Source organism: Lactuca serriola, chromosome 9 (genome assembly GCF_051521515.1).
Source record: "Lactuca serriola cultivar US96UC23 chromosome 9, Lser_US96UC23_V15, whole genome shotgun sequence".
Lineage (NCBI taxonomy): Eukaryota > Viridiplantae > Streptophyta > Magnoliopsida > Asterales > Asteraceae > Lactuca > Lactuca serriola.
Genome location: NC_136416.1, coordinates 16,272,992 through 16,298,484, shown reverse-complemented (window position 1 = coordinate 16,298,484; position 25,493 = coordinate 16,272,992). Strand labels below are relative to the sequence as shown.

The window sequence follows — 25,493 nt, the reverse complement described above, 5'->3', positions numbered from 1 at the left end:
ATTATATTATTCAGGTATTTTCTTTTATCTTCAGATTTTCTGAATTTTGATAATGAAGTTGACAATGATGCTAAGAACCTGATGAAGATTTGAGTGACACCGAAGAAAAACGTATAATTGATAACAGTGGATGGTCTTCACGTACCACACAATCATATTTACTTATTTATTTACACTAATTTAAAAAGAAAATAAATAAAACCTTTTTTTGCAGGCCTGTTGGAAAATATCTCCAAAATATGTACATAAGGAAGAAAAGAATATAAAAAGGCTCTTCGTATGAACAACCTTTTAAATGGGAAAACTCGCAAGGAGGCATCATGAATGTTGTTCAAAACTTTGGTAAACTTTATAATTTTTTTGTTAAATAATTTATCAGGTTTTGTGTTAAAATATGGGAATGATTTTTGTAGGTTCTTAAAACAAAGGATTATGTCAAGATACAAACTAAAATTCAGCCCTGATAAGTTTAGTTTCTGACTTTCTTCTCAAACATTATTACTTCATTATTCTAATTGGATTTAATAGTTCTAGTAAAACATGATTCTTGGATAGGTGGATACAATGATCATTCAAGCTATTGGACTTCTAGATGATCTGGATAAAGAACTTAACACCTATGCAATTAGAGTTAGAGAATGGTATGGTTGGCATTTTCCAGAGCTTGCAAAGATTGTTTCAGACAACATTTTTTATGCCAAAGCTATTAAGCTCATGGGTTATTGAACAAATGTTGCAAAACTTGATTTCTCTGAGGTACCTAAATATTATCTTTTTTTATTCAAAGTTGTATTGATTTAGACACTAAACTATTATCACAACAGATACTTTCAGAAGAGATTGAAACAGAACTAAAAGAATCAGTTGTAGTATCCATGGGAACAGAAGTCAGTGAACTTGATTTAACCAACACCAAAGATTTATGTGGGGGCCCGCTTAATTGCCCATGGTGGCAGCTTTTTAAACCTTGCAAAACAGCATTGATTTAACTAAAAGAATCAGTTGTTACTGTGTTCATCTTTATGAAAAAAGTGATACATATCATGCCTAAGTTGGGATTTCATTTGGAGAGGGTACTTTGGGAATCTCATATGAAATTTTAAATTTTAGATAAGTTTTTTAGTTTTAAATTGATATAATCCAAATTAAAATTTAAGTTTCGATACATATGAGAGTTTTATAGTTTTAGAATGATATATATGTAATTTCAGAGTTTATAAGGACATTGAAGTAATATTTAAAGTTTTTAAGGATATGAACTTCTTTTAAATTTTTTTTGGTTAACTATGAGAAATAGCTATATACTTTCACTTGACCTTCCTGTATACTTTATACTTTGGTGATGCTAGTAGTCGAGAGGTGAACCCCACCAAATTTTTATCACAACAACAAGAACAAAACAAAATCACAATTGTAAGAAATAGCATTGTACTTTCATTGATTTATTTAATTTTTTTTCATTTTGCAGGTTCTTCATAAAATTGGGGCAAAAAGGGCCTGTGTTGCTGCATTTATGTCTTTTCCATGGCTTACCAACTGATATTGTTGATGTTTTTCTTAGATTCCAAAAGGGAGGGAAGTGGATGGCAATGATTCCTTCATGTTTAATGATGTATTTACTGCTCCTCTTTATCATATAATGGTGAGATCAATTAATTTAATATATAATGTGAAGTTCGTATGAAATTGGAATGGAATGACTCATTCCATTCCCTTGATTATTTCATTATTCCATTTCGTACCATGTACAGGTGAATGCTATTTGATTGAAGGAAACTATGGAAGAAAACGCAAGCACCACAAGTGATGTTCCAGTTGTCCATTGGCCACCATTCTTGCTTGCCAGTAAGGTACATTTATTTTTGTTATTGGTTTTGACTTTTTGCCACTTAAGATCCCTATTGCATTAGACATGGCCAAAGATTTCAAAGGAAAGGAAGATGCAGACCTCGTCAGGGAGATCACTAATGATGATTATATACGGTCAACAGTGATGGTTAAACTTAAGGAAATATTATATGGCCTTATTGATGACGTCCAAGATAATATGTAGGGTGTACATATTGATTCTCCTGCAAATTTATACTTACAAGTAGTTAGAAAATCTATTTCATTTTTTTCTTTTTCTTTTTACTAAAATAGAAACTAGCTTTCAATAGCGAAAGCTTTTGAGTAAATTTCATATGAGCGAATTGCCTTCGCACAATGATAAGCTGGAGAAGTTCTTGGATCATCTGGTAAGAGGCATTTCTTTATTATTCATTATCATTTGCAATCTATTCCTTAAATTGTTTTTTGCTATTTTTCTTTTTATAGGATCGTACATATTATATCACATTTGTTAGTATATATATGCATTCAGATGTACTTCCAAAGGTTGTTGATTGTGTGATTAATAAAAGCTTTTTTGTTTCAGCTAATGTTCAAGTCATTACTTGCCATCTACACCTGGTGGACAACAACCAATTTTTTGACATGGAGGATATTTTTTTTACATGATATCTGAAACAAAGTTTCTCTTAATAGCAATGTAGTATTAGGTTATATAGTTAGGGAAAACCTCTTAATAACAATGTACAATCAGATCCCCTTAACACCAATGTAGTACAATTTTTTGACATAATGTTATTGGATGAAATTGATTGTTTTGTTATATATTTGTTTCCATATTTTTGTATTATGCATAAATGACTATCATAAAGACACGTCAAAAATGCATATCATAGATGATTGCTGAAGTTTATGACACGCAAATGTGTGTCATCTTCATTTATGATAAGGGCTTTAATGATATACGCAATGCGTGTCCTAAACGCGCGTCATAAGGTTACGACACGCAAATGCATATCGTTTTCCTTTATGACAGGGCCTTCCTTGATACGCATTGCATGTCGCAAATGAGTGTCGTAAATGTGTGTTGTAACTGTGCATCGTAAATGCATGTCGTAAATAGACGACGCACAAAAGTGTGTCGTCTTTCGTTATGATAGGGCCTTCCTTGACACGCATTTGCGTGTCGTCTGAGCGTTTTACGACACGCATTACGTGTCGTAAAAGGGTGTTTTTGTTGTGGAAGTTTTGGTCTATGCAGTCAATCGAAACGTTATAGTGGTGCTATAGCGGTTAGCAGAGGTAAAGAATCGTGATTTTCAAAATAGAGGTTTGTAATAGTGGTGGCGCTATTAACGTCGCGATTTACCGTTGTTACCGCGATTATGGTCACCGCTATAGTGGTGCTAAAACCGCTATTTGAATAAATTTATTAGGCTATTTTACATAAAAAAAACATTTTTTTGTTTCATTCCATTGAATAAAATTGTTTTTTTCTTAGCTCAAACAAAAACTTTTGTGCCTTTCCATTGAATAAAATTGTGAGTATGATTAACTATCAAATTTGTTTAATCATTTTATTTGCTAATTTTGATTATGTTAAAGTATGATAAAATATGAAGTATTACCTATGTTTTCTTGTTGATTGTGTTAACTAATTAACCAGATTGGGTAGAACTTTGAAGTATGATTAACTAATTAATACTCTAATATATATATATATATATATATATATATATATATATATATATATATAAGCTTAGGTTATTCTATTCTAACTAATTATTGTGCGGATATCGTATGCTATGAGAATGATAAAGAAAATATGTTGTTTGTGATAGGTTTCGAGCAATACATCAATCCTATGGTGTACATGCAAACCCTAATAGCTTTGGATCTAGTTTGTCTAATGAACATGCAATTGATAATCCAAAGCCATAAACCCTAGATCTAATAAACTATAACTGAAATTACGGTTTAGATCTTACCTTGATTGTTATATAGCAATAACAATCAATCCTTAGCTTCAGAAAGCTTAGTGCCTCAAGTGTTGCATCTCTAATGGAGTCACAAACACCACTAAGCAACTTGGATTAAGAAGGAGGAGAGAGGAGGCACCAAAACCGGCTGGAAACCCTAGAGGAACTCTTTGCCACGTTTTTGGGTCTCAAGGGTTCTTTAAATAGGTAGGCAATTAGGGTTATCTAACAAGGAAAACTCTAATTTGACTGCTTAAGCCCTAAGCAGCCCATCGACCCCTTTTGGAACATGCCTTTGACGATTTTTAATGGGCTTCCCCATTGAATTCGTCCAACCTATTATTCCAAGGTGATCCATAGCCCAATTGCAATTATCTTATAATTACAATTCCAGTCCCCTAAGTTTAATTAATCTCTTTTAGCCACAAAATTAATTCTTTATTAATTCTTGACTAATATTAATTAAACAATATGATTTCTCCTTTATATATTATTCTTATAATATATTAATAAATCATAATTAAACCTTTCTCTCCTTAATTCATCCTATATTTTGCTATGGTGAAGACAGCCCAAAAGGACCATGCTCATAATCGGGTCAAGTACATACCAAAATAGTTATGGACTTAGACACTAATCCAATAGTCTCCCACTTGGATAAGTCTAATAGCTATTTTTCATAACTTCAGAACGTAATCAGCAATGGTAGCTTTCAAAAGCCGTTGTCAACTCTGATCTTATCATATACGCGTGTCCTTTAGATAAGGGATTATATATTCCTCCATTTCAAGATATCGTATAGACACTAGACATGGATTTAAATCAATCTCTCTTTCTCTCTCTCTCTCTCTATGTATTGTTTCCCGACATCTGATTTACGACGACTGACAACAGACTACAATTGAACACATCAACTCAGTCCCGGCTTGGCCAAGTGCTTAGGGTGTCATCACTAAATCATCAAGGGGCCTACAAATGTCGCTTTTATCCCACTTTGGGTAAAAGGAATGGATAAACTTTGACTCAAATGCTTGCTTGCACCTAGTAATCGGATCACACACAACAATAAGTTTTATAACACCAAGTTACTGGTGCGTTTACTTATCATTAATGTGCAACCGACCAAAAAATAACAACTCACACGTCTCGGTTTCAAGAGTATACAATGTTATCGTCTCACTAATCACTCATGATAAATCCATGAAGTGATTCAAGTGAGTGTGGGTTTAATCCAATACTTTAATCTTATTAAAGCACTCATGAACTCTGCAACAAACTTGTGCTATGTCTAAACACTTTAGACAATCTACAGACAGATTCATGACAGTCTTCCTTCATACCTAATTCCAACATATGACCGACTGTAGAGGTTCGAATAACCCAATTATTCTGGAAGTCAAAACATAGAAAATGAAACACAATGATAATACTTAATCCTATATGGCCCCAAAACTTTTGAGCGTAAATAAAACACCTTTTATTTAAACACCATATTGACTATTCATTATTCATTGTTTAATGTTTCGGATAATCAACTTATTACTTGAATTACAAAAATAGTTGTCCCATGCTCCGAGCATGCACACTATGTTACCTATGATCCTTACTTTGTGAAATAGGTCAATTGAAAACCTTTCCAATGAAACTCATTTCACAATTCCCACTCCTTATCATTAGTGTAAGATGACAACATTCTTGCCACTAATAGAATATGTTAGATTCTAACATTTTATGCAATGGTCCTTTTGTAATGTCATAACACAAAAGTCACCAAGACTCGGCTAATGAAATTCCAAGGTATTCTATCGGAAATTGTTACAAGACAATTTCATAGACACGAAGTCTCACATTCAAAGTACATTCCTTTGAACATCCTTCTTGCATAAAAGTTTCTAATCTAGCCATAGACTCTCAATATCCAACTCCCAATATGGAAACATTTCCATATTTGCCATATGACAACTCATTCTAAATAGAGTCTTATTTATTCAAAATAATGTCAACATGGTTCATCCAATACTATACTTCCAACTACTCACAAACAACAAATCTTTGGCGAACCTTAAATCGTCCTTTGATAGTTGTTTAATTATTTTAGCCAAAATCGTTCTAGTCCTTTTTCCCTCTTAATGTGCTAAGCATTTGGAAAATTTTAGAATGATCAAACATTATAGCATATGCAATCGATCCTATACCCGAAGCGTATGGAACACGACTGATAATGTCTCACATGAAGACGTGATACTTTACCAGTCTTCTGCTATAATATTTCTAATTGTCATGTTCTCACAATTTTTGATTATGAAAAGGGATGCCGTAATCATAACCAAATTTTAAGAATGCAATTATCCTTTCCATATATAGAATTTCCTCATGTTGAAACATTCCAACACAACATTCATATATATTTTACTAAATTTGATTAATATTACACAATCTAAGCCTTTAGATTTGAAATGAAGTATAATATTCTCTCCCTTAATTATAGCAAAACAACTTTTCAACCCCTGCAACTTTGCAAAGTGAATCTTTTTTTTTCTATAATTAATATTGCTAACTTGCAATACTTGAAATAATAATCATGCTCCCACTAACACGATGATTATTACCATACAAGCATAACACTTATGCTCCCACTAGCTTTGACATATATTCAGAAAACATTTGAACTTCCAGAAAACAAAGCTTATTGAATTCCTTAAGTTCATATTTCTAAATACCTGATGCTTTGATAAGCCTTTATCTAAGCTTCTTAACCTCATACACCTTTGCCTTAGAAGGATCACATGTGTGTCTAAATAAATTCCGAACTTATGTTACTAATTGCCAAATCTCACAATTCGAACTATGAACATCGATGCCGTAATCATAATCGAATTTGAGAATACAATTTTCACAATTTCAATCTTCTTAAAATCTCTCTTAGTGAAAGCATTTCTTTACAATCATTTTCATGAAGGAGGGAAACCTCATGACACTTAGATTTTAAGGTGTATGTATTCCTATCTATGTGAATTTTCCAAAACCAAAGTTTGCGACAAATCCAAACTCATATGGACCGAACGTGCTCAATCTCGATTTCTTGCCTCATGGTAACATGAATGCCCACCATGTTTTCCAAGAAACTCACCCTTTCATATCAATGTACTTTCCATTGATCAAGGTGTTTTGTCTTTATGCATTCAAATGAGAACTCATAGAACTCACATGCATAATTAACTCAATTGGAATGGCACAGAAAAAGAGTATGTCATCCACGATAGGCTTTAAACCTCAAGTTGTGTGCTAGTGATGATCAACTAGGTTTAACCCTTGATCTGTTCTTGAAACCTTTCAAGACCATTAAGACTCCCACTGACTCCTTGACATATACGATTCTCTTGTCAAGAAACATTCCTTGACAAAACAAATATTCAAGAGTTAGTGTAGTTTTTATCAAGACTATCACTTCGCATAATTGGTTCTAGTTGGTCTTTGTCTTATCCAAGACATCACAAATTACCAATCTCAAATGTGTAGGAATAAGAAGACTTTTTCCAAGTCCACATTTTTTGAGTGTTATAAACCTACTAGAGATGTGTCACTCAATTCACAATTTTTGAGTATAACTCTAAGACTTGATATTGGAATGAAGTATGATTGACTTCTTGATTTAACCATTTCCACAATTCTCGATTCCTCTTCTTAGACATACAAATGCACTAAGAGTCACTTAGAGGATCAATTGAGATATGGTTCTTAATCATTAAGACTTATCATAAAACACAATAAAAGGTACTCTCCCTTCTTCTTAGAATGGACAAACTTTTATCTTTCTGCCTACTTGATTCTTCTTATTCGTTCTGCTATTTATTGAAACTCTTTCAACCAACTCAGAATTACACTTAATCTTATAAGTATAATCATATTTACTAAACTTTAGTAAATCATGACGAATATCTTTATCACTCTTATGGTGGACTTGATCAACGTACAACCTAGTGTACTCGATGTTTTAGTCCTTTACTTGACACTTTGCCAAAGATTTAGTCTAATTTCCAAATATGAAGTTTCTCGTTCATCACGCAACCAAGTTGCATGATTCCAAGTTTCTGTCCAATTGAAACTTGGGCGATGAGAAACTCTCCCTATTTGGTAAATTCTCGACATTTCCATAAATAACCTAATTAAGAATCAAATCCATTATTGCTAATAGTAGAAACATTCAAACAACAATTTTTCATACATGCCATTTCAAGGATAAATAAATACGACAAAATCAAAATTTATTTTATTGCGGAAAAATTTGTCCTTACAATGCAATTTAACTGAAAACTATGCTATTTCAATTTGTAAGCAATCTATTCTAACTCGTAGTAGCTCAAAAATTCAATCTTTAAGCAATGCGATTGAAATCCATTTCTTCACGATCAGATTCATCTTACTTCTTCCCTTAAGCTTCCTCTCTTTTCTTCGATCCTACAAAACATCAAAATATAATCTTATCACATTATGTATTGAAAATCAAAGAATAGGAACTTATAGAGTTAGTTATTTGGATTTTACTTGAAGTAGAGCCATATGTCTGATGGGTTTTGAACATTCTAACACTCCTAAGTGTACATGCAACCCTAAATACCTTGGATCTATGTTTTCTGTATTATACATGCAATTATGAACTTTCCAAGGTATTACCCTATCTAGCATACAATAATTGATACTTGGGTAATCAAATGGATAGAATGCATACCTTTGTTTGATGTAGCTAGTCTTCATGAAGCTTGAGTGCCTAGTGCCCCAAGTGTGACACCTCAAATGGTTCACACAACACCATGAACTCTTGGAATAACCTTGAGAATAAGGATACTTGGTTCTCTCTAGTGAAATCGGCTAGCCCTCTTAGTGTACCCACACTAGTGCCAATTTCACCAACCAAGGACCTATTTATATAGTGTGGAGATTAGGGTTAAACCCTAATACCCATGACCTTTCATTTCTTATGATCAATGGGTTAAACACTCCATGGACTATCCATGAAAGCTTAGCCCAACTTAAATGAACTTGGCCCATCATACATATATATCTAAGAGTCCATATTTAATTAGTTCCTTTTGATTACTTAATTAATTATAAATTAATTCTTGATCAATACTAATTAAATAATATGATTATATATTAATATATTAGAACTTATAATATATTAATATAAAATCACTAGTATCCTTTTTTTTCCTCATATTGTCTATCCAATTATCCCGATGCCATGCAACCCAAATGGACCATGTCGGGTCGGGTCAAGTCTTACCAATTATAGTTATGGACTTAGAAATTAATCCAATAGTCTCCCACTTGGATAAGTCTAAACCTATTATTGTGTATGACTTCAAGAACCGACTGGCAATCGTAGCTCTCAAAAGCTTCCGTCGAACTCTGACCTTGCCGATGATCTCTGACCTTTTTCAATGACTTGTTCATTAGATAAGTGATCATATATTCCTCCATTCTAGATATCATATGGACTGAGATATGGATTATAAATCATTCTCTCTGTCCATTTGTTGTTTCCTGATTTTCGATTCATGATGACTGACTGATTGAACAGATCAAATCAGTCCTGGCTTAGCCAAGCACTCACATGTATCATCATTAAATCATCGAGGGGCCCACATATATCGCTTTTATCCCGAAGGTAAAAGGAATGGATAAATTTCGACTCATATGGCTTGTTCTACTACTTGTTGAATCATACACAAAGACACGTTTTATAACATCGAGTTACCAATGCGTTTTCGTGCAATCAATGTACAACCAACTCATAGTAACAACTCATATCTCTAGGTTTGAAGAATTTAAGATATTATCGTCTCATGATCACTCGTGATAAAATCCATGAAGTTATTCCAATGAGCGTGGGTTGAATCAAATACTCAGAACTTATGAGCACTCATGAGTGTTGTAGCATCACCTTGTCCAACATCTTAGATCTCTACATAGCCCAACTCATGACAGTCTTGATTTATATCTACTTACAACATATGACCGACTGTGGATAGTTTGAATAACTTAGTCATTCAAGAAGAACGACCTAGTTATTCTGGAAGTCAAAACATGCAAAAATGAGACACAAGAATAATTGAATCCAATATGGTCTCAAAACTTATGAATATAAATAAAACACCTTTTATTTATCACCATATGATTACACATTATTCATTGCATATTGTTTCAGCTATCAACTTTATTCTTGAATTAAAACAATAGTTGTCCCATGCTCCGAGCATGTACACTATGTTTTTCTAAACAATAGCTTTTCCATACACCAAGTATGCACTCTATGTTTGTCTATGATCCTTACTTTGTGAAATAAATCAATTGACCATAATTTCAATGATTCTAATTTCAAAGTCCCGAATTCTTATGGCAAATGTAGGAATTCCAAATTCATGCCATTTACCGAAATTTGTTAGATTCTAAAGTTATATGCACTGATTCTCTTGTAATGATTATGAACAAAGTCACAAAGACTTGACAACAAACGTTACAGAGCATTCCAAAGGAGATCAACTCCTTGGAAACATCCTTCTTGCATTAAGTTTCCTAATTTTACATAGATTTATTGAACAACTTCCACCTATGGGATCATTTCCATATTCCCCTTTTGACTATCACTTTTGAACAAGAGTTGCCTCTTTTCAGAATATATCAATATGGTCCTTCCAACAACTAACACTATACTTCCAACTGTCCCTGAGCAACCAATCTTTGGTAAACCTTAGATTTTCCTCAACAATTGCTTAATCCTTTTAGTCATATCTAATTCTAGATCTTTTCCCTTCTTAATGCCTCAGGCATTTGGAAAATTTTAGAAAGGATGAATATAACACATGTAATCGATCCTATATCCGAAGCATATGGAACATGATTCATGATGTCTCACATAAAGACTAAACCAGTCTTTTGCTATAATATTTCCATTTCTATTTGCCAAGTTCTCATAATTTAGATTATGAAAAGGGATGTCGTAATCATAATCGAATTTTAAAACGCAAATAATGAACCTATATATAGAATTTCCATATGTTGAGCCATTACAACATGAAATTCATATATATTCTTGACTAAATTTGATTAAAATCTCAATCTAAGCTTTTAGACTTGAAATGAAGTATAATTTCCTCTCCCTTAATTATAGCAAAACAACTTTTTCAACCCCTGCAGCCTCACGAATTGAAACTTTTGTTTTCTATAATTAACATTGCTAACTTTCAATACTTATCATAATTATCATGCTCCCACTAACATGATGGTTATTAGCATAACACTTATGCTCCCACTAGCTTTGACATGTACTCAAAAATCAGCTGTACTTCTAGAAATCAATACTTTATTGACTTTCTTACCAAAGTTTAGATTTCTGATACTATATTGCTTTGATAAGACTTTATCAAAATCACACACCTTTTCTTAGATAGCTCACATGTGTGTCTAAACAATTTCGAAACAATGAAAATGTATGTCGTAATCATAGTCTCAATTGTTTAGACCTTTGCTATTTCTCATAAGTCCATGTTAGTGTGCTCTGCTAACGACTTTGAAAATGCAAAGATTGCTATCTACTCAAAATCTACTTAGTGAAAGTGTTTCCTTACCATCATTTTCATAAATCGAAGAGAAACCTTATGACACTTAGATTTTCTAGTGTATGATTTCCTACCCATATGAATTTGTCAAAACCATAATCACAGGACAAGGTTACTGACAAATCCACACTTATATGGATTAAACTTGTGCAATCTTAACTTCTTGCCACCTGGCTGCTCAAGGGCCTGCCATTGTTTCCAAGTAGCTATGCAAACAATTCAGAACATGTAGAACTCAAATGTATAGCCAACTTAATTGGAATGGACACAGAAATGTCAACACTATAGGTTATAAACCTCTAGATGTGTGCTAGTGATGAAATACATGTTTTATTCTTGATTACTTCTGGAAACCCTTTCAGTATCTCTTAGACTCCCATTGTCTCCTTGACCTATAAGACTTTCTTGCCAAAATTCAAGAGATAGTGTGGATTCTAATCAAGACAAACACTTAACACAATTGGCCTAAGTTGGTCTCTGTTTTATCAAAAACATCATAACTTACCAAATTCAAATGTACAAGAGTAGAAAACCTTTTACTCTTACAATTCACTAGTGTTAATAAACCTTCTTTAAGATGTGTCACTCAAGTTACATTTGTGGTGGGCTTGATCAATGCACAAGAATGTGTACTTGTGACAACCCAAAGTTTATTCCGTTACATTACCCCGTTACCGTTAACGGAATATTCCATTTTATAAAAGTTCCGTTAATTAGAGGTCGCCAAATAAATAAATGTTTTATTTATTTATATTATATGTCGTTAACGTCGTGATAAAAGAAATAAAGACACTTACTTTACATTTCCATATTATTTTGGAAAAAGTTAAATTTTATTACGACCACTAAATCGGGTGCGACCAAAAGCCCCGTTTAACAGCAGTATCGGGTAGATTTCCACTGAGCCCCAACTTCAACCCCTATATAAGGGTGAGTGGAGTCCATTAGAGACTTTTTACACTCTCCCCACTCTCTCTCTCTCTCTCTCTCTACAACTTAAATTCGAGCCAAAAATCGTCCGTTTCGAGCCCCAAACGAGTAGGTAAACTATCCTAACTCGTTGTATAACTTATCTAGCCTGCAATTTCGAGTTTAAAACATAAAATAGGGACATAATCATGTGTTTACAGCCCAAGAACACTCTTGGGCCGTGAACACCATTTAATGGGGTTTTAAGCCCCAAAACCCCTCCAAATTGCCCCTAAGGCTTAGATATGACTCTTAGACTTGCATATTCGGACTTAGAACACCTTGAAAATGAGTTTTTGAAGAGTAAACATGAGTTTACTGCCCAAGAACATGCTTGGGCCGTGAACTCCTCTTCATGGGGAGTAAACTCATATTTGTGTGTTAAAAATGCCTTTAAACACACCAATGGCCTTGGAAAAATACCTTGAAGCAATACCACCATTGTAGAAGCCTTAAACTTCAATAAAACTAGGGGAGTAAGAGTTCACGGCCGTGAACTCCCATAGGGGTGGTTCATGGGCCGTAAACTCCCAATTTAAGCCCAAATGGTGCACTAAACTCCTTCATTTGACTTGGAAAATGCTTAGGAATTTACCCTCTACCACTTAAGCCCTTAAAACACCAAAAGAAAGAGTGTATAGGAGCTTACGGCCGTAAGCTCCCTTGCTTAGGGCCGTAAACTCCTCAAATGGTCCAAATGATGCCATAAATCCATTCACACCTTTTATATTTGGACCTAGGAAAATCCCACAATTGATATGAGACACTTTAGCATCCTAGAACACCCTCACCATGAGTTTATGGCCGTAAACTCATGGGGAGTAGTCCCAGGGCCGTAAACACCCTATGGTGAGTTTACTCTTGGAGAGTAAACTCCATTCCTAAGTCATTCAAGCCTTTAAATGTTACCCGAGACACCCCAAACACTTAACCAAAGTGTTTTCCGCTCCTTAAAGTGTGTATACTTGTTTAATTAGTATTAAATATACTAATTGTATGTGAACATATGTTATCATATGTTAAATAGATCTCTAAGTGTGTCCAAGTCCTTACTTGACACCGAGCACCCAACCGGCGCCTTCGTCGGATTCACTTACACCAGGTGAATTCATACCCCTGAATGAACCTTTTAAATGTTTTTATATGTTTTATAGGGGGGAATACAAGTTAAACATGCCAGTTATCATATCAATCACATGTGATTGATAACCCGCATGCACAAGGATTTACCACACTGTAAATTGTTTTACCGAGTAGGATGACTATAAATGGTTTTCTAAAATGTTTTCACTTGTTCAAAACTCTTACTTATACTGTTTATTCAAAGTTTCATTTCAAACTGATTTATGAAAGGTTTCCAAAGAATTTCTAAAGGTTTTCAAACAAATACCAAGTTGTGATCTTCTTAAGTATAAAGGTTTTTCCAAGGTTTTAAATCAAAGTTCTCTTTCATGTCGGATACTCTTACTTTTACTTGTTAGATACCGCTGCTTCGCTTTTACTTAGTTTAAACTCCTACTCGATAACGCTTCCACTTCGTGATACACTTATATTTGGTACGCTTATACTTCATGACTCAGTTATTCCACTTCGTGATACACTTGTATTTGGTACGCTTATACTTCACGACTCGGTTATTCCACACTGTATGCTTATACTTCACGACTCGATTATTCCACACTGTATGCTTATACTTCACGACTCGATTATTCCACACTGTATGCTTATACTTCATGACTCGATTATTCCACACTGTACGCTTATACTTCACGACTCGATTATTCCACACTATACGCTTATACTTCACGACTCGATTATTCCACACTGTACACTTATACTTCACGATTTGGTTATTCCACACTGTACACTTATACTTCACGATATGTTTCCACTTGTTACACACTCAAACGTAGTTAGATGTATGCCTGTGCTTGTATAGATGCATATAAATAATGGTTGAAGGACTTAGGAAGGCTTGTTCGCCCTATTTCCTTTTCTTCGTTGAGATGTGGTCTGGTGGGATCGGATGTCCATCTGAAGGTCGTTTGATCATTAATTATATATTATGTACACAAGCATAGACATACAGGGTTACATTAGTCAATTCAGTTAAGAGTCTCTACCACCAGTTCAGCACTTACATTGGAAACCCTCTACCCACTATTTGGGATGCATCTTCGGGGCACGGCCTTCTCCGTCGTCTAGTTGGTAACCAGAGTCTCCTGTATGGAGAGCGGACATTGTGTGTATAGATCTATATTGGATTGACACCCCCGCACCCTGACTACTAGCTACAGTCAACGACCTACCAAGCCAAGGGGTGACAAATGTCATATTCTCTAGACACTTGTAGGGCGTCAGGTACTCTAGTGTCGGTTAGTATGGTTATGAGTATCCCAGGTTACCTTATAATTCATGGCCTTAAGGTAATGGTCTTTCACCAGCAATTTACACTGTATGCTGGAACCCACTCTCGGAGTCACACTGTTTTAGACCTTGCTAGACGTATCATTCATTTGATACTGTCTGGGGTCTGTATTCATTGTATTTACTGTATTCACTGTTTTAGACCTTGCTAGACGTATCATTCAGTTGATACTGTCTGGGGTCTGTATTCACTGTTTTAGACCTTGCTAGACGTATCATTCAGTTGATACTGTTTGGGGTCTGTGTTCACTGTTCTAGACCTTACTAGCTGTACCTTTCAATTGGTACCGTCTGGGGTCTATGTCTCTTTCTGTTAGACTGAGCCAGGCGTGTCGTTCATTCGATACTCTCCTGGAGTCTATGATTCCTTCTCCTTAGTCAGCAGTCTTCACTGCTGAGGCATATGTTATTTCCCTGATATTCTCCGACTTTCTAAAAAGGCAAATCCCGTATTTTGATAATGAAAGTGTTTAAGGGAAAACTACTTTTTACCACATAACTCTAACCAGTCTTGGTAGAAGACTGCTTTTAAATAGAAAATATAGGATTTTATGGAAAGGACTCTATTTCACTGTATACTTGAAAACTACCACTTTATTAAAGTTATTTGAATAAAATGACACTAAATACTTATGAACTCATCAGCATTTGTAAAAATGCTGATACTCGCTTTTCAAATAACTTGTATTCTCAGGTCAACATTAGACAGGTACATTCTCGGAGCTGTTGATGAAGATAGCTTAGTACCATGCTATACTTATTATATTTACCTGTATTACCTTTATGTATTGTAAAGTAAACCATGTAAAACTATTACCATTAATGCAATGTTTTGTTGTACTTTGATTACTATAATGCATGTGTTTTGATACTTGACATGACGTCATCCACCCCAGAACGTTTCCGCCATTTCGGTTTTGGGGTGTGACAGTACTTGATCCCTTAGTCCTTTACTTGACTCACACATCCATGTGAACAAGTAATTAGTCTTAATTTTCCAATGCTTGAAAGGTCTCATTCATCATACTATACAACTTGTATGATTCCAAGTTTCTATCCAACTGAAACTTGGGTGATGAGAATCTTTCCTTATTTGGAAAATTTAGACACTACCACAAATGAAAGAATCAAATTCATATTTCCACTCTTTCTATTAATGGAATCATATACGCAACAATTTTTTTCCTTTTCACAAATGCCATTGTAAGGATATTTTAAAATAAATAAAATCAAATTTTTTTCCTTTTATTTTAAAAACTTTGCAGAAAAACTATCCTTACAGTGCAAAAGCACATGAAAAACTTTGTTGTTATCTATTCCTAAGCAATATATCATAACTCCTAAGCAACAACTCAAAATTCTGATCACAAAACCATGCGATCGAGATCCATCTTCGCGATCAGAATCGGCATATACTTCCTTTAAGTTTCTTCACTTTTCTTTGATTCTTAAAACATCAACATGTGACCCAGTCACATCATGTAACAAGAATCTCAGAATAGAAACTTAACAAAGTTAGATAGTGGACTTTACCTGAAGTAGAGTCAATCTTCTCGACTTGATCAACCTTATGATCTTTCAGGTAAATAGGCTGCTTCGCAATCAATGCCCCTTCCTTTGGCAAGAGAAACATAGGGACTCTTTGGGAATGGTACATGGGACTATCGCAGACTTAGCCTTTCTATTTATCATTTGGTCAACCTAGTTGACTATGGTGAATCCCTTTCCTTCGGAAGAGAAGGCTTTTCTAGATATCCAATGTTACCATTGTCAATGTCCATGGTAGTTTGGGAAGTTGATCTACTAATCAAATTTGCTCTCTCAGTGCTCCAAATTATTGTTGATTCAGCAGCACCAAGCAAATAGATAAGATCATTAAGGATCATGTCATAGTCTGTTTCATAGTAGTCCCAAAGGAATTCACTATGTGACTTAGAAAGTGATTGAACCACCAACTTTCTCAAGAGTTTGACACCCAACTCTCCCGGCTTGTCAATATGTGATTTCATCTCCAAGATGCGATCACACATAGACCTTTCTTGACAATAGAGCTTGAGTGACCTTGAACTTGTGGGATAGGGAGAATAATTGGAGAAGGTGGAGGAAGTGAAGTTCCAAGAGATTTGGGAGGATCATAGATGTCTGAACTAGACATCTTTTGGGAGATATTCAAGATAGTTGATCTAAAGTCCTTAATATAACACCCAATATTACATATTAAGGCTAGGCCCCTACAAACTATTTTATAACTTTGAAGAGGGATGTCGTAATCTAAGCTATAAAATATTTGAAGGTAGGTGAATGACGATTCACCAATTTCCACCAAGATAAACGAAATGTATTATTAGGTTTTAATTGGTTTTGAAACTCCTAGATTCTTTTGAGATTCATTGAAATTTTCAAAGGCATGTTTCAATCTTGAGTGTGCCCTTAAGGTTTTGTGACTGTGATGCTGAGGATCACAAAACAAGGTGTGAAGTAACCATGCAAATATACTTGGTACCCTTAATATTTACCCCTCAATCGATGTGTCGGTTAACCACACACGCTCCACCGATACTATGATAAACATTAAGTTACCCTTTACCTACCTTGTTAAATCAAGCTAGTGTGTCGGTTAACCACACACACTCCACTAACTGACTTAAGCAAAGTGCAAAGTGTAATTTCATGGGTTAGCACCAAATTCACATTTTCCTAAGTAACTAAGATTGTGAATTTATAAATGTTTAGTTACTTAGTATTTATCATTAATAATTTTAATGAAGGGAGAATTCTAGTCCTTGTCCTACCCGTTCGGCTAACGACCCTCCACCAGTCAAGGTAGTGGTGGGTGAGAGTGGACACCCATTAAACTGCTATTTTATAGGCAGTAACCTTATACCCCCCTTATAAATTGGCTTCGTGAATGAGGCCTACTAACGGTAAGACTGACTTACTCTTATACATATATATAAATATTATTAACTTATAATATTATAAAGTATAAGGGTTGAATTTTAACTTTTAAAATTCTAAAGGCTAACTTGGAATTAAAGTATTCATAAGTGAAAACTTTTCAAATTTCAAAACTTGAGGGAAAATTTTGAAACTATTCAAAACTATTTAATTTCATAACTTATAAGTTTAAAGTAGTTTTTAATTAAAAACTCTTCAAGTTCCATAACTTGAGGACAAGTTATGGAAGACTTTAAATTATTAAAGAATGTAACTTTTTTTTTTGTAACTTATGGAACTAATTAAGCCTACACATTCTTATTATTTAATGAAGTGACTCTTGAACCTCCATAACTTGTCATAAAAACCATTTAATGAGAACGAGACTCTTCATTTTGTAATATTTGCCAACTTTATGAGTTTTAAGAAACTTAAATGTGATCTTTCATGTAACTTGAGGACAAGTCACACAAACACATTTTTAGAATCATCTCTTAGATTAAAATGGATTGAAAACACATAATCAATTAACTTATCTATTAATCTAAGCAACTCATATAAACAAAGATAATTCACATCAAACTTTTTCATGTAATTAGCATAACTTTTAAACTAATACAAAACATGAATCTATTGACAATTATCTTTGAAATTGGATTAGCATGAACATTACCACATCAAAAACTAGTTTATAAGTCCAAAAACATCTTAGGGTAATGTTCCTAGTCCAATTCCAGCCAAAACAGTCAGGGGGTCCAACTCGTCGAGTGCATGAACCAACTCGGCAAGTTGGATGATTTTAGCCTTGGACTCGACGAGTCCATCAGTGGAATCGGCGAGTCGGTTGTGCTGACAGCTCCACAATTCGATTTTTAAGCCAATTTTGCAATTATAACAAGAAAACAAGCCTAGGCTCTGATACCACTGATGGGTTTTGAGCATTCTAACACTCGTAAGTGTACATGCAACCCTAAATACCTTGGATCTATATGTTTCTCTATTATACATGCAATTGTGAACTTTCCAAGGTATTACCCTGTTAGGTGCATTTTGTGCACCCTTTTTGCACAACTTTTAGTCCTTTTTATTTATGTTTTTATCATAATTGTTCTTTACTTTTATTGCATTTCATCATATCTAGGTTAACTTCGTGAACAACCTTAGTTGCACCATTTTCACTCCCTTTTCAGGTGAACCGGAGGTTGGAGCGCGCTTTGGGAAGTGTCGGGAAGCATTGGCTAAGATTTCGGGATGATCGGGCGAAGAACGAAAAAGTTGGAAAAATCAAGTTTGGAATTGGAGTCAGAGAGGTACACGGGGCGTGTTGAATTTACACTGAAAAGTGGGCACGGGGCGTGTTTGACCAAAATGGGAGCTGTTGAGCATGCTGAACACGGGGCGTGTCAGTTTAGTGCAAATCAACACGGGGCGTGTTGCTGAACACGAACCGTGTCAGTTTAGTGCAAATTAACACGGGGCGTATTGCTGAACACGACCCGTGTCAGTTTAGCCTATTTTAACACGGGCCGTGTTTGACCCAAAAACCAACTTTTGGCAGTTTTTCCTATCTTTCATATTATGGGTTGAGGGTCATTTTTACACACACACAACATATCAGAGCACCATTGGAGAGGAGAATTCCAAGGTTTTTGCAAGGGTTTGTCCGTCAATCGTTTGGAAACATTAATTCTTGTTTTTGTAAGTTGTAATTACACTTAATTTCATCTTTTAGACTTGTGATCTTGTTCTAGCCATGTGTGGTTAGAACCCTAATTTCTCCAACTCATGTTTTGACTTTCTAGTTATGAATCTAATCATATGACTTGATGTTTGTTCTTAATTTTTATCTAATGAATTTGATTTTGCTTCAATCGAATGTTTGATTCTAATTGTGATTCTTATTGGCCATTTGAATTAGGGTTAGGTCATTCAAGTTATCTCTTTTACAAAATCCGTAATTGTTTTGTGAAATTGAACAAGTAACAAAAATTAAATTGATCTCTATTGAATGAATTTAGTGTAAATCTTATTCACACACTTTTACACTCCCGAGCTTATGAGGAGTAGTGGGTGTTGTTGGGAACATTCACATAAAACTTCATGCAATCTTTCAATCTAATTCTAAGAGCTTGTTTAGATTAGGTTAGTAAGGTTAGGATTTATCAAAGAGCTTGTTTTGGTTAATTATTGTGGTGAATGGAAAGTGTTAGAGCTTGTTAACACTTTCAAGTACCAACTTAGATAGAATGAAACAAAAGTCTTGTCATCTTGGATTCACATTGTTGAAGTGTCATACATGAAGTTGGAGTCTTTATAATATCTGAATTTAATTTACTCATTCAGCCAATTACTTGTGATTTTACTTTATTTTTCTAATCATAACAATCAAACCCCCCCCCCCCTCCTTTTTCTTTCATCTTTTGTGAACAAGTACCTTACGCAAAAAAGGTATAGACTGATTGTCCCGTGTCTCTGTGGATCGACCCTACTTGCCTTGTACTACTTTTTAGTGTAATAGAGTAGTGTTACTTTGGATTACATCATACCCCTATTATTTGTTGGGTCTGACAACCCTAACAAATTGGCGTCGTTGCCGGAGACGCGGTGTTACTAATTGTTTATGCCTAGATTTTTGTGAGCAGGTACATCTCTATAAAAAAAACAGAAAAAAAGTGTCGCTCGGAAATGAATACTTCTTACATAGAAGAGCAACTTTTTGAGCTAGCTCAGTTAGTTATGATGATTGGAAATGACCAGAGTACGCAGCCCATATATGTTCCTTGCGATTTTTGCACTCAAAATGGACATTATTCCGATATGTGTCCATATCTACAAGGAGAATGGGAAGAAGTGCAAGAAATGGGAAGCTACTACTGGCCAAACCAATGGAGTTATGATCAACCTCAACGTGATCAATGGTGGGAAAACAACCAAGCTTGGGGAAACAACCAATGCCAAAACCCATACCAAGCTTGGGGAAATGACCAATACCAACTAACTCCACGGTTCCAACAACTATATTCTCCACCTCCCCAACAACCTGAAACGTCGAGCATGTCCTTGGAAGACATTGTCAAAAGCATTGCCACTACTACCCATATCTTCCAAGAAACAACCAAAGCTAGCCTCAAAAGCTTAGAGCAACAAATTTTACAGCTTACTCAATCTGTGAGTATATTGGAAACTCGGGGAAAACTACCATCGCAGACGGGAGAGGACCCAATGCATACCGTTTCTTCCATCACCTTGAATGATGGGAAAAATGTTGATGACCCAAGATTTCAATTGGAAGACGGGGAAGAGGAGGAAGAAGTAGAAGTGGAGAAGGTTGTCAAGGAAGAAGTAGAAATTAAGAATGTTGATATGGAAGTTGTAGAGGAGGTGTTGGAGGTTGAAAAAAAAGAGGCTGAGCCACCCACTACCAATGAGAAACTCCTTTCACTGGTAGACCAACCACAAGAGCCGAAAACGATAAATTTGCTTGACCCTTCAAATGATATGTACCACGAGAAGGTCGACACCCAACCGGTCATCAAATCGACCACCTTATCAAAGAAGGAAGATTTCACCACCTTACTAGACAAGTACAAGAAAGGTATCGGCTGGATGATTAGTGTCATTAAGGGTCTAAGTCCAACATGGTTCCGACGCAAAAAGAAAGTCAAGTACAAGATAAGTGTTCCATTGATGGAGATGGCGAAAAGTTTAGTGAGTTGGAGAGCCCCACATACATAGATTTATGCATATTCAGGGGTCATGTCGAGCTAACGACTTTAAAAAAGGGCAGCTAACCGGGAGGCAACCCGGGGGTATTTTTGTCTTTTCTTTTAAAACTTTCTAGACTTTGGTAAATTTCAAAATTTTAATGTCCCAAATGGTTTTAAACTTGTTTTTGCCTAGAAAATGACTCTCAGACTCCAAAAATATTTCACGGATAGCTTGAGGAGGTTGAAGAGGAGGTTCTCACCACCAACTGCAAGGCTCCAAGAACGATTCGGTAAATTCTTTCCATATCTTTAATCGTTCATATTTTGTTTTAAAATTCAATATACGTGCACTTGTGACTGTTTTATGCTCTTACCCAACCCAACTACCATCCCCCACCACCTTCCGGTGATTAGATAGGTTGTTCCGCCCTCTCCAAGCATCGGGGACGATGCTTATCTTTAAGCTTGGGGAGGGGTAGAGTTGTATATTAGGTTCATTCATATTCATGCATGCATTTTCTTATTTTCAAAATTTTTATTTTATTATTTTTTATTTCTTCTTTTTATTTTCTTATTTTCATTTTCTTTGCATTCTGCATTTGTATATTAAAAAAAAATTAAAGTGTACGAGATGATGACACTCTTTACATACAATTTCTCCATGAAGTGGGAAAACGAAAAAAATCAAAATGAAAAGAAAAAAAATAATACCGAAGCAGCTGGATAGTTACCGGAAGTGTAGAAGCAGCTGTCATAACTAGGGGACCCAAACACCGTAATTCGAGACCCTAGCCTTAGATAATAAAAAGAATTTATATTGAAACGTTTTTGGGCGGTAATAACAGCTTTAGGATGATTTGCTTTTGAATGTTTAAAAAGAATCTTTATCGGCAACTCTGAACCCCCATAACACGGACCTATTTGTTGACACGCGTTACCCTCGCGGTAACAGAGAGCTTAAGTATCAGACCCACACAGTCAAGAAAGAAGGAAGGGTACAACTGTCATATCTAGTACCCTAAGCAGATTCTCAAATGCGAAAACGAAGAAATCTAAAGAAATTCCAAAAATGAAGATTGAAGAATCCAAGTTCAAAACGAAGTACAAATCAAAGTTCAATCAAATCAAAAGCCAATTCAAGTCAAATCTGGCGAATGAAGAACTGTGTGATATGATACTTGTGGCTCTAGAAAAAGTGAAAGCATAGGAGTTAGGCCCCTTCAGGTGGGCTCACTGTTTCAGCGAAAGCTGATTCGCCGTGACGGGTTCTTAAGGATGCGTCGATTCTGATTCTTGGCCATCTAGTCTTAAGGACATGAGATCCGGACTCTGTTATTTTCTCCCATAAAGCTTAGTAAGGTATAAAGTTTAAATAAAACTTTGGTTGGATTATTGGGTTACACCGTTTCGGGTCTTCCTCACATTGAGAGTCTGTGATATGTGGAAGGAAACAGGATGGTTGCCAAGGTATCAATGATCGAAGCCTTATTGATGTAAAGTCTGATCGTACCTTTATTTAGTTACAAAAGTACATATTTTGTGTTTGTACTTAATCTTCTTTTCTTTTGCTTCAGTTTGTTTCTCAAGTGCATTTTGTACATACCTTAAATTTTCATGGCATTACATTGCATGCATTCATTCTTAACCTTTAGGATCCTTCATCCCCTTTTCGTTCTAATTTTCCTTTTGTCATCTAGAAATCGTCCTGTTTCGTCTGTTTCTTGTTCTTTCTTGAGGACAAGAAAGGTCTAAGCTTGGGGAGATTTGTTAGGTGCATTTTGTGCACCCTTTTTGCACAACTTTTAGCCCTTTTTATTTATGTTTTTAGCATAATTGTTCTTTACTTTTATTGCATTTCATCATATCTAGGTTAACTTTGTGAACAACCTTATTTGCACCATTTTCATGCCCTTTTCAGGTGAACCGGAGGTTGGAGCGCGCTTTGGGAAGTGTCGGGAAGCATTGGCGAAGATTTCGGGATGATCGGGCGAAGAACGAAAAAGTTGGAAAAATCAAGTTTGGAATTGGAGTCAGAGAGGTACACGGGGCGTGTTGAATTTACACTGAAAAGTGGGCATGGGGGGTGTTTGACTAAAATGGGAGCTGTTGAGCATGCTGAACACGGGGCGTGCCAGTTTAGTGCAAATCAACACGGGGCGTGTTGCTGAACACGACTCGTGTCAGTTTAGTGCAAATTAACACGGGGCGTGTTGCTGAACACGACCCGTGTCAGTTTAGCCTATTTTAACATGGGCAGTGTTCGACCCAAAAACCAACTTTTGACAATTTTTCCAATCTTTCATATTACGGGTTGAGGGTCATTTTTACACACACACACAACATATCAGAGCACCATTGGAGAGGAGAATTCCAAGGTTTTTGCAAGGGTTTGTCCGTCAATCGTTTGGAAACATTAATTCTTGTTTTTGCAAGTTGTAATTACACTTAATTTCATCTTTTAGACTTGTGATCTTGTTCTAGCCATGTGTGGCTAGAACCCTAATTTCTCCAACTCATGTTTTGACTTTCTAGTTGTGAATCTAATCATATGACTTGATGTTTGTTCTTAATTTCTATCTAATGAATTTGATTTTGCTTTAATCGAATGTTTGATTCTAATTGTGATTCTTATTGGCCATTTGAATTAGGGTTAGGTCATTCAAGTTATCTCTTTTACAAAATCCCTAATTGTTTTGTGAAATTGAACAAGTAACAAACATTAAATTGATCTCTATTGAATGAATTTAGTGTAAATCTTATTCACACACTTTTACACTCCCGAGCTTATGAGGAGTATTGGGTGTTGTTGAGAACATTCACATAAAGCTTCATGCAATCTTTCAATCTAATTCTAAGAGCTTGTTTAGATTAGGTTAGTAAGGTTAGGATTAATCAAAGAGCTTGTTTTGGTTAATTATTGTGGTGAATGGAAAGTGTTAGAGCTTGTTAACACTTTCAAGTACCAACTTAGATAGAATGAAACAAAAGTCTTGTCATCTTGGATTCACATTGTTGAACTGTCATACATGAAGTTGGAGTCTTTATAATATCTGAATTTAATTTACTCATTCAGCCAATTACTTGTGATTTTACTTTATTTTTCTAATCATAACAATCAACCCCCCCCCCCTTTTCTTTCAACTTTTGTGAACAAGTACCTTACGCAAAAAAGGTATAGACTGATTGTCCCGTGTCTCTATGGATCGACCCTACTTGCCTTGTACTACTTTTTAGTGCAATAGAGTAGTGTTACTTTGGAGTACATCGTACCCCTATTATTTGTTGGGTCTGACACCCCTAACATACCCCATCTTGCATACAATAATTGATACTTGAGTAATCAAATGGATAAAATACATACCTTTGTTTGATGTAGCTTGTGTTCATGAAGCTTGAGTTCCTAGTGCCCCAAGTGTGACACCTCAAATGGTTCACACAACACCATGAACTCTTGGAATAACCTTGAGAATAAGGATACTTGGTTCTCTCTAGTGAAATCGACTAGCCCTCTTAGTGTACCAACACTAGTGCCAATTTCACCAACCAAGGACATCTTTATATAGTGTGGAGATTAGGGTTAAAACCTAATACCCATGACCTTTCATTTCTTATGATCCATGGGTTAAACACTCCATGGACTATCCATGAAAGCTTAGCCCAACTTAAATGAACTTGGCCCATCACACATATATATCTAAGAGTCCATATTTAATTAGTTCCTTTTGATCACTTAATTAATTATAAATTAATTCTTGATCAATATTAATTAAATAATATGATTATATATTAATATATTAGAACTTTAATATATTAATAAAAAATCACTAGTATCCTTTTTTTTCCCTCATCTTGTCTATCCAATTGTCCCGATGCCATGCAACCCAAATGGACCATGTCGGGTCGGGTCAAGACTTACCAATTATAGTTATGGACATAGACATTAATCCAACAACGTCTTGACTCTCCCATCTCTTATATCTCTCATGTAGTTTGGGCAGCTTCGTCTCCAATGCCCCTTCTCTTGG

At 35.2% G+C, this 25,493-nt stretch overlaps 1 long non-coding RNA gene across 1 annotated transcript; it reads left to right on the top strand.

Annotated features, from left to right (window-relative positions):
• The first annotated feature begins 422 nt into the window (after positions 1 to 422).
• On the top strand, positions 423 to 2,575 carry LOC145074446 (uncharacterized). Its single transcript, XR_013691849.1, has 4 exons — positions 423 to 756; positions 825 to 1,642; positions 1,752 to 2,237; positions 2,417 to 2,575. It is a non-coding gene; the product is annotated as an uncharacterized LOC145074446 (long non-coding RNA).
• Positions 2,576 to 25,493: the final 22,918 nt, after the last annotated feature.